The sequence below is a fragment of the Lethenteron reissneri genome, chromosome 48, assembly GCF_015708825.2.
Source record: "Lethenteron reissneri isolate LAM-NWPU_2019-01 chromosome 48, ASM1570882v1, whole genome shotgun sequence".
Taxonomy (NCBI): domain Eukaryota; kingdom Metazoa; phylum Chordata; class Hyperoartia; order Petromyzontiformes; family Petromyzontidae; genus Lethenteron; species Lethenteron reissneri.
In genome coordinates this window covers 1,306,357-1,317,028 of record NC_083826.1, presented here as the reverse complement: position 1 = coordinate 1,317,028, position 10,672 = coordinate 1,306,357, and positions in this window count along the sequence as shown.

Genomic DNA, 10,672 nt, shown 5'->3' with positions numbered 1-10,672 from the left:
TCACCAAGCAGTCCTTAATGAGACGCATGTGGCAAGCGATGGTAACGTAGATTTACATGGTAAACTGACTCCCATGGTAAACTGTACTCCCATGGTAAGCTGGACTCCCATGGTAAACTGGACTCCCATGGTGAACTGGACTCTCACGGTAAACTGGACTACCACGGTTAACTGGACTACCACGGTAAACTGGACTCCCATGGTGAACTGGACTCCCATGGTGAACTGGACTCCCATGGTAAACTGGACTCCCATGGTAAACTGGACTACCACGGTAAACTGGACTCCCATGGTAAACTGGACTTCCATGGTAAATGAACTCCCATGGTCAGGGGTCGGCAACCAAAATAACAAGAGGAGACATGTTTTTCGACCTCGCCAATAAAACCCCTCAATGTGGCAAGAGTCTCAAGGCAGCCCTGAAAGAGGCGAAGTGTGTGAGTGAGTGAGTGTGTGATTGAGTGAGAGTGTGAGTGAGAGTGTGTGAGTGAGTGTGTGAGTGAGTGAATGTGTGAGTGAGTGTGTAAGTGAGTGTGTGAGTGAGTGTGTAAGTGTGTGAGTGTGTGAGTGAGTGTGTGAGTGAGTGTGTGAGTGAGTGTGTGAGTGTGTGTGTGAGTGTGTGAGTGAGTGTGTGAGTGAGTGACTGTATGAGTGTGTGAGTGAGTGAGTGTGTGTGTGAGTGAGTGTGTGAGTGAGTGAGTGTGTGAGTGAGTGTGTGAGTGAGTATGTGTGAGAGTGTGTGTGAGAGTGTGTGTGTGAGTGTGTGAGTGTGTGAGTGTGTGAGTGAGTGTGTAAGTGTGTGAGTGTGTAAGTGAGTGAGTAAGTGTGTGAGTGAGTGAAGCAGGAGAGCGTGGTGTGTGCGCTGTGGAGGAGGAGGAGCAGGAGGAGCGAGCGTCACGCTCGACACAAGAGCTGTGGCTGAGACAAAAGGCGCTAGGGCAGTGTTTGCCCTGCCTGCAGCAGGCGTACAATAGTGGGGGACGGGGGGGGGAGGTCGTGTGGGGGGGGGGGTCATGTGGGGGGGGGGGGGGCTGCCTCTGCGTAGCCTTGCGCCACCAAACCTTTCTCCCCCTCCCCTCCGTCCATAAAAAAACGAAAGTGCGGAGTGAAACTACAGAGGCGGCTACCAGCAGGCTCGCACCAGGGGGAGAAAGGGAGGGGGGAGAGAGTGAGGGGGGAGAGTGGGGGGGAGAGTGGGGGGGGGGAGAGTGGGGGGGGGGAGTGGGGGGGGAGAGAGTAGTGGGGGGGAAGAGTGGGGGGGGGGAGAGTGGGGGGGAGAGTTGGGGGAGAGTGAGGGGGGAGAGTGAGGGGGGAGAGAGAGAGAGAGGGGGGAGAGTGGAGGGAAGAGAGAGTGGGGGGAGAGTGGGGGGAGATAGAGGGGAGAGAGTGGGGGGAGAGAGAGGGGGAGAGTGGGGGGCATGAGAGACGGAGAGAGTGGGGGGGGGGGCAATGGGGGAGAGTCTGGACTCGCTGTTCAAGGTCCTGAGAACCATCCTTCTAAGTTTCAGCCTCCACTTCTCCCCGACGGTCCTCATCTTTGGATACCCGAAGGGCGACGGACCCCAACATCTTCAGGGGCTGGTCAACGTGCCAGTCGGCTACGCCAAGCTCGCCATTTACAGGGCGAGGAAGGTGGCCCTGGAGGGGAAACGTCCGGCCAGCAGCCTGGGGGCATCTTCCGCGCTCTGGCCGGAGCCCCAGGGTGTGTGGGCTGGAGTTCCGCCATGCGGCGCGGCTGACCCACTCCGTGCCGGCCTTCAAGGAGCGGTGGGCGCTGGAGGAGGCCGTGTGCTCGGTGGCAGATGACGGGGAGCTCTGCATGCTGATATGAGCTACCCGTCGGAGGCCGTAGGACTGCGAGGAGGGCTGGGTGCAGATGCAGCACTTGTCGTAGTAAAAAATACGTACATAGAAAACAGAGGGGACATAGATATGGACTAGGGAGAGAGGGGGTAGAGAGAGAGAGAGGGGGGTAGAGAGAGGGTGGGTTAGAGAGAGAGGAGGTAGAGAGGGGGGGGGGGTAGAGAGGGGGTAGAGAAAGAGGGGTAGAGAGAGGGGGGGTAGAGAGAGAGGGGGTAGAGAGAGGGGGGGGGGGGTAGAGAAAGAGGGAAGGGGTAAGAAGGAGGAGAGCAGAGCTTGAAACTTTCGTGAAATCTTTCATTTAACCAGGAGCGGGGGGGTGCACATAAAGAAAAGCGCTAAAAAAACGAAATGATGAACGAAGCAAAGTGCCGACTACACCGAGCATCTTCTTGTTTCCTCTGATCGTAAAAAAAGAGAGAGGGGGGTGGAGAGAAGGGGGGAGGGAGGGGCAGTAGAGAGAGAGGGGATAGAGAGAGGGGTAGAGAGGGGGGAGATGGGGGGATAGAGAGAGGGGTAGAGAGGGGGGAGATGGGGGGATAGAGAGAGGGGGAGAGAGTGGGGGGAGAGAGATGGGGGGGAGAGAGTGGGGGGTAGAGAGTGGGGGAGGGGGGGGTAAAGAGAGAGGGGGGTAGAGAGTGGGGGAGGGAGGGGGGGTAGAGAGAGAGGGGGGTAGAGAGTGGGGGGTAGAGGGGGGAGAGAGTGGGGGGGGGGTAGAGAGTGGGGGGGTAGAGAGAGAAGGGGGTGGGAGTGGGGGGGTGGCTCTCTCTCTGTTTTGTGCAAGTGGCTTCACTTCAATGGGCGCAAGCGCACAAAGACCGATTGCTGGTGGAGGTTGGGGGGGGCATGGGGGCCCCCCGGAACAATGGGCCCGCCCGCGCCTACAGCGGCATCCACAGCGCTGATGGAATCTCTCTTTTCTCAACCCTCTCCCCTGCCCGCCCCTCTCTCGCAGAATGGCGGTCCTGTTGCGCGTGTGCGTTCATGTGTGTGTCTGTGTGTGTATGTATCTGTGTGTGTGTCTGTGTGTGTGTTTGTGTGTGTGTATGTGTCTGTGTGTCTGTGTATGTGTCTGTGTGCGTGTCTGTGTGTGTATGTCTCTATGTGTCTGTCTGTGTGTGTTTGTGTGTGTGCATGTGTCTGTGTGTCTGTGTATGTGTCTGTGTGTGCGTGTCTGTGTGTGTATGTCTCTATGTGTCTGTCTGTGTGTGTTTGTGTGTGTGCATGTGTCTGTGTGTCTGTGTATGTGTCTGTGTGTGCGTGTCTGTGTGTGTATGTCTCTATGTGTCTGTCTGTGTGTCTGTGTGTGCGTGTCTATGTGTGTTTGTGTGTGAGTGTCTATGTGTGTATGTGTCTGTGTGTGTGTGTGTTGTGGGGAGCGGTAGTGTAGTGGTTAGCGCACTGCGCCACGAACCCGGCGTCCCGAGTTCGATTCCAGCTCACGGCCGATACCAGTGACGATTATCTAAATCGGTACTGGGCCTCCCCTAGGTCGACTCAGCCTCAAATGAGTACCTGGTGCGATGCGTAAACATCACCACTTGGGAGACAAAGGCGGACAGGTATGGTGCTGGCCACCCACCCCCTCGTGTGCCGTGCCGACCTTCATAGGTCTTCGCTAACAGAACTTGCCCCAACGGTCTGTTAAGGCTATAGGGGGCTCTTTGTCTTTGTGTGTGCGTGCGTGTGTGTGTCTGTAGTGTAAGCGCGCTGCACGACGAACCCGTGGGACCTGAGTTCGATTGTGCGTTGAACTTCTTTCGCACCGTACGTAGCCAACCGTGCTAATAGGAGTGTGCGGGGGAAGGACAACAAACTAAACACAACGATCACTTCTAAAGATTTCAACCGAGATGATTTAAAAGTGAATAGCTGCCAGTGGCTTCCTAATATCGGAAGGGAAGAGCGTTCCAGACGGCCACAGAAGCGCTGCGCGATGCGGTGACCACCGTCTTAGAATTCCGATTCACGGCCAGCAACACCGGTGACGATTATCCGAACCGGTCCTGGGCCTCCCCTAGGTCGACCCAGCCCCAAATGAGTACCTGGTGCGGTGTGTAAACATCGCCACTAGGGAGACAAAGGCGGCCGGGCGTGGTGCTGCCCGCCTTCATAGGTGCTGCTCGCTCGCGGCACTCGCCCCCAGCTGTCTGTGTTTGCTGCCGCAGCGGGATTCTCCATCGTGATGTTTGCGATGCTCAAGTCGAGTGTGTTTGCACGCGCAAGAGTGCGCAAGAGTGTTCCAGAGCGTGTCTCGGCTCGCACGAGTGTGGGACTCCGCCAGATCTACTCGGCCTTAAATAAGCACTTATTGCGCTGTGTGTTTGCGTATGTTTCTAAGTGTACATATCTTGAGGTCTCCGCTGTTTGGGGCCCATGGGCTTCACCATAAACAATGCGACTCCGACGAGGCCTGGGGAGCTGCATGGAGTTCAAAAGAGCTCCCAGACAAACACCGCTCGTGGAAGACAAAACACGGCGAGATGCCTGGGGTTCGACCTTCCACGAAGCTCACGGTCCACCCTAAATCGCGTCCACTGCACATTCCACGGCAGCAGCAGCAGTAGATGCGGATACCGGATGGTGCACAAATGTAAAGTTTAAAACGACGCAGTGTGACGACTGCGGTCATCCCGGACAGACCGCACACCACGTGATCACGACGCACACCACGTGATCACGACGCACACCACGTGATCACGACGCACACCACGTGATCACGACGCACACCACGTGATCACGACGCGATGCCCCGTCCACAGATAGGAAGGAGACACCGCACGGGGCTTGACCGCCTGGACGTGACGTCTTAGTTGTTGCTCTGCATCTACAGCAGCAGCCATACGACAGGAGGAGAAGAAACACCGAGGTGACACAGGAGACTGACCGGTCATGGTACTGCAAGATCCGACCGTGTCTGTCAAGTGCTCGCTGAGCTGCATCGGCTTCTGGTGCCGAACGAATCGGGCGTTATGAGGTCGCGCTCTTACCACACACAAAGTGCTCGCCACACATTAACCACGACACCGCGCTGATCTCTTCAAGGAGCATAAACCATCGTCACGCAAACTCCTCCGGTGGTCATCCTCACAGCAGCAGCAGTGGCAGCAGCAGCAGCGGCAGCTCTTGGCTGCTGCCATCACACAAAGGCGGCGGTCACCGCATCGCGCGGCGATTCCAGATGGGCTTCTGTGGCCGTCTGGAACGCTCTTCCCTTCCGGTATATTAGGAAGCCGCTGGAGCTGTGCACTTTTAAATCATCATCATCATCATCTAGGTTGAAAACGAATTTCTTTAGAACTGCTGTTTGTGTTTAGTTTGTTGTCCTCCCCCGTACCTCCGCTGCTGCTGCGTTGGCCGTGATGCACGAGCACAGTGAGCAAACAACAACAACAACAAGAACAACAACAAACTCGACACGCTTGTCGAAAACAACACCGCCTGGCCTTCAAGGGCTATGTGTCATCGGCCATGGCCCTCATTCACAGCAGAAGGCAGCGTTATTCACGAATGTGTTGGGGTCTTCATTTCATCTCTCTCGATTATGAAGCCCAGGTAGTGGCCATCGAAGCAAGGCGGTGGTCACCGCATCGCGCGGTTTCCGATGCGCTTTCGCGGCCGTCTGGAACGCTCTTTCTTCCGATCTTATGAAGCGAACTCTGCACTTTTAAATAATCGAGATTGAAAACTCATTTCTTGAGAACTGCTTTTTGTGTTGAGTTTGGCGTCCCCACCCCCGCTCGCCCCTCGGATTAGCACGGTTGGCTACGTACGGCGCAAAAGAAGTTCAATATACAAAACTACTGTCCGCACTCATCCGCTCGTTCTTGCACGGTGCGGGCCTTAATAGGTGCTCGCTAACAGCACTTGCGCCGACAGCTCGTGTGGTAACACAAGGTGCAGTGGAAAGACGTTAACCACCTCGCCTGATATACAGGAGGTCGTGGGACCATCGGGATCGACCCCTGACCCCTGCTGCTGCTGTTTATTCGGAGTCTGCGGTGTCTCTCTCCGCGTGGTCGCGTGGATTTTTCTCCGGGTCCTCCGGTTTCTCCCTCCACGTTTAAAATCAACGTCACGACGCGTTCGGACGATTTGACTGCCACCAATGCCCACGCGATGACCAATTTGGTTGAGCTGTGATCGCTTCTGAAATAGAGCTAGATAGCTCAGTGGGCCTGACCTGGTTTAAAAGAAGAAGAAGCAGTTTATAGATTTAAAAAGAAAAGAGTGTTTCTACACGCGTGAGTGTGTGCGAGCGAACGAGATGCGACTGTTGGAGCGCGTGCCTGTGCATGCACAAGTGCACGTGTTCCTTTGTGAGTGTGTACGGGGAGCGGTGGCGCAGTGGTTCGTGCCCTCGCCCTGTGAACACGACGTCCACTCGGAGTTCGATCCCTGCTCACGGTCAACATCGGCGGCGAATAACTTCACCAGCTCAATCTCGATCGGAAGCTCTCGTGACTGCAGGAATCCATACTCTTTGGTTCTTTCGGTAAAATCACGTGGGTAGAAAAATAAATAACTAAAATCACGACGTTTGCTGAAGTGGGCCAACCTCAACATTTTCCTGCTGTGGTTGCCCCACCTGATGAAGCTCGCTTGTGTTGCGGTCGAAACGTCGTGATTTGTTTGATTTCTACCCACGTGACCTTTACCGCAAGAGGCAAAGAGAAACACAGAAGATGCGCCACCGCTGGTACCACGTGCGCGTCACGGCTGGGGTCGTGTCGCCCTCTGCTGGCGACTCTGAGCAGTCCACACGCTCCTGGCGCCACCGCCACCACCACCGGGGCTGCTGCTGCTGCTGACGGAGGAACTCTCCAACCACACGAGCCGTGCCGTGCGTGCTCAACTCGTGACAGAGCGGCACGCTTCGTTTGCGTGACGAACCTTGCTGATTGGCCGTGTCGGGTGGTGGCGGCGGGTTTAACGACGCATTTATATTGACGCCGACCTAGCCCCTAAACAACACCTCTGTGATGAGCTTCGTGGAGGATTTATTCTCGAGCCCAGGAGGTGGCGCTGTGCGACTACTCTGAACTTGACATTTCCTCCGACGATATGCACAGCTCCAAGGATGAATATCCCGCATGCAGATAATTTCCACAAACTGTTTAACCAATTCGGCTTCATGTGGTACATTACTACGTACGGCAACACCGCAAACGGCGCTATCAATCTTTACAATGTTGTGCGCCTTTTGGCGTCATCTGGTCCAACACCATGTGAGACTAGGCTCTAAAGAAAACTGTCTCGGGTGTGGACCAATCAACTTCAAGGACAGTGCATACATTGTCAGAGTTGTGTTTTTTGTTTTCATTATGACTGCAGGTATTGCGGTCTATGCAAACATGACTCCTTGTAAAAAAGGTGTCAGTTTTGTTGCCAGATAAAAGAGTAAAAAAACAATTATCATATTATCAATGTTGAGGTGATCAAGCGTGATCGCATAAAGTACGTATGCTGAACTTCTTTCGCACCGTACTTAGCTAATTGGAGGCGCCGCGGATGGGCAACACGACGAGTCGGTGTGGCGTGCCCACATCAGCCTACGCCGGGCATGTGCTTGTCCACACGTGGAGATACGGAAGAGGAATCGAGAGGAATAATCGTAAGAGAGAATCGAGAGGAGTAATCGCGATTCCGAATCCACGCTCGATCCCAAGCTCGACCCCATGCTCGATCTGGTGCTCAACCCCGCAATCTTTCATGTTCACCGGGCTCGTTCCACTGGTATTGCAAGTTATTATAAAGTGTACACGTAATAATCCGATACAGTTCATCTTCTTGGTTCTTTCGGTAAAGCCACGTAGAAGGGAAATAATAAAATAATACAAATAAAACATAATAAAATAATTCTCACGACGTTTCGGCCACAACGCAAGCAGCCGTCCTCAGGTGAAGACCAGGTCTGTCATTCAGACGCTGTCTCCCCGACAGACCTGGTCTTCACCTGAGGACGGCTGCTTGCGTTGTGGCCGAAACGTCGTGAGAATTGTATTTTATTATGTTTTATTATTTATTATTTTATTATTTCCCTTTTACGTGACTTTACCGAAAGAACCAAGAAGATGAATCCCTGTAGTTACGAAAGCTTTAAATCGAAATTTAAATCCGATACAGTTGTTTCAACTATATTTAAAAACGATATTTGTGTGTTAGACAACGTGAATGTAATATATAATGTGAATATGTCTAAACACTGTAATATTTCGTACGACTCAACGCTTGTAACCATCTGTGTCCAGGCCTGAATACAGATGGTATGAAGCATGAAACACAAATTGTCAGGGTTGGAATTCGGCAAACGAAAGTGGAATGTCAAAGGTAATTATTAATTATACTGGTACGAACCTCCTGGTTACACCAGCCCACAGGGGATCATTGTGTCCGTCCGTCCGTCGTGCAGGGAGGGGCTGGGTGGGGAGGGAGAGGCTGGGTGGGGAGGGGAGGGGCTGGGTGGGGAGGGTGGGGCTGGGTGGGGAGGGGAGGGTGGGGAGGGGCTGGGTGGGGAGGGTGGGAAGGGGCTGGGTGGGGGGTGGGAGGGGTGGGGCTGGGTGGGGAGGGGCTGGTCACCCCGTAGTGCCCTTATAAAACTCAACGTTTAACCTACACACGCCGGCTTGTGCCCACCCCCACAGTCGGGCATATTTGCGGAATACACCACGCCGCCGTTGATCCTGACCATTGACCGAGCAACCCAACGTTCCTACCAGCTCCCTCCGCAGGAGGAATGTGTTTCATGATCGATGTGTTGTTGCTTAATAGTTCATTCACTGGTGACCGGAGCTGTGACCATCAACTATGGTGATGTCTACGTGAGTCTATGTGAGTCTATGTGAGTCTATGTGAGTCTAGGGTGTCTGTGTGACTCTATGGGTATCTACGTGAGTCTATGTGAGTCTATGTGAGTCTATGTGAGTCTAGGGTGTCTGTGTGACTCTATGGGTATCTACGTGAGTCTATGGGTGTCTATGTGAGTCTATGGGTGTCTACATGAGTCTGTGGGTGTCTATGTGAGTCTATGGGTGTCTATGTGAGTCTATGTGTGTCTATGTGAGTCTAGGGTGTCTATGTGAGTCTATGGGTGTCTATGTGAGTCTATGTGTGTCTATGTGAGTCTAGGGTGTCTGTGTGACTCTATGGGTATCTACGTGAGTCTATGGGTGTCTACGTGAGTCTGTGGGTGTCTATGTGAGTCTATGGGTGTCTACGTGAGTCTGTGGGTGTCTATGTGAGTCTATGGGTGTCTATGTGAGTCTATGTGTGTCTATGTGAGTCTAGGGTGTCTATGTGAGTCTATGGGTGTCTATGTGAGTCTATGTGTGTCTATGTGAGTCTAGGGTGTCTGTGTGACTCTATGGGTGTCTACGTGAGTCTATGGGTGTCTACGTGAGTCTGTGGGTGTCTATGTGAGTCTATGAATGTCTATGTGAGTCTATGGGTGTCTATGCGAGTTTATGGGTGCCTATGTGAGTCTATGGGTGTCTATGTGAGTTTTTGGGTCTCTATGTGAATCTACGGTCTCTACGTGAATCTATGGATGTCTACGTGAGTCTATGGGTCTCTATGGGTGTCTATGGATGTCTACGTGAGTCTATGGGTCTCTATGCGAGTCGTTGATGCCCGGGGCTGTGGCCATCGGCTCTCTGCACTTGAGAACACCGTTTAACCACACGGCTTAACCACACGGCTCAACCACACGGCCTAACCACACGGGAAGTGGCTGAACCCGGGGCTTCGAACCGCAGGATCTCATCAGCGACGCCGGCTCAGCATCTCTGACCCCCTGGGGCACCCCGGGCCACCTCTGACGCCGAGGGGCTCTTTGATGGGCTGCGCTCTTGATTCTGAAGCGCAAAACAAAACAACGAGTCGGAGCTCTGCAGAAGGTTGCACGCAGAAGGTCGCTTGACGCATGGGCGCGCTTCGTCTGATACGCACGCGCCGCGCACACAAAGACAAAGATCACCCGTATAGCCTGAACAGACTGTAGGGGCAAGTGCTGTTAGCGAGCACCTATGAAGGCCGGGACGGGGGTGGGTGGCCAGCACCACATCCGACCGCCTTTGTCTCCCAGTGGCGATGTTACACACCGCGCCAGCTACTCATTTGAGGCTGAGTCGACCTAGGGGAGGCCCAAGACCGGGTCAGATAATCGTCACCTGGTGTTGGCCGTGAGCGAGAATCGAACTCGGGTCGCCAGGTTGGTAGCGCAGCGTAGCGCTAACCGCTACACCACCGCTCCCCGCTACGCCCGATACACACGCACACACACACACACAGACGCACACACAGACGTGCACACAGACACACGCACGCTCGCTCTGGCCACCGAATACGCCTGTTGAAGAAAAGTGAAAAAGAAAAAAAAACAGGAAGCTTTAAAAATATATATAATGATCACCTCAACCACCCACTCGTGCCGTCTCTCTCCCTCTCTCTCTCTCTCCCTGCCTCGCCAGCCCCGCTCTAAATCCCCCCCCACCCCCCTCCCTCGCTTCTTGACAGACCCTCGATGATCGTTGTTGGTTTTGCGTCCCCTGATGGGCTCGGTTGTCCACATCTGAGCCACGCGCACGTTCGCAGGTCACCTCCTAGAGGGGCTTTGGTTACGCAGCGCTTGTCAAGACCTCTACTGAAGCGTGTGTGTGGGTGGGTGTGTGTGGGGGTGTGTGGGTGGGTGTGTGTGGGTGGGTGTATGTGTGGGTGTGTGTGTGTGGGTGTGTGTGTGAGTGTGGGTGTGTGAGTGTGGGTGTGTGGTTGTGTGCGTGGGTTTGTGTATGTGGGTGTGTGGGTGCGTGGGTGG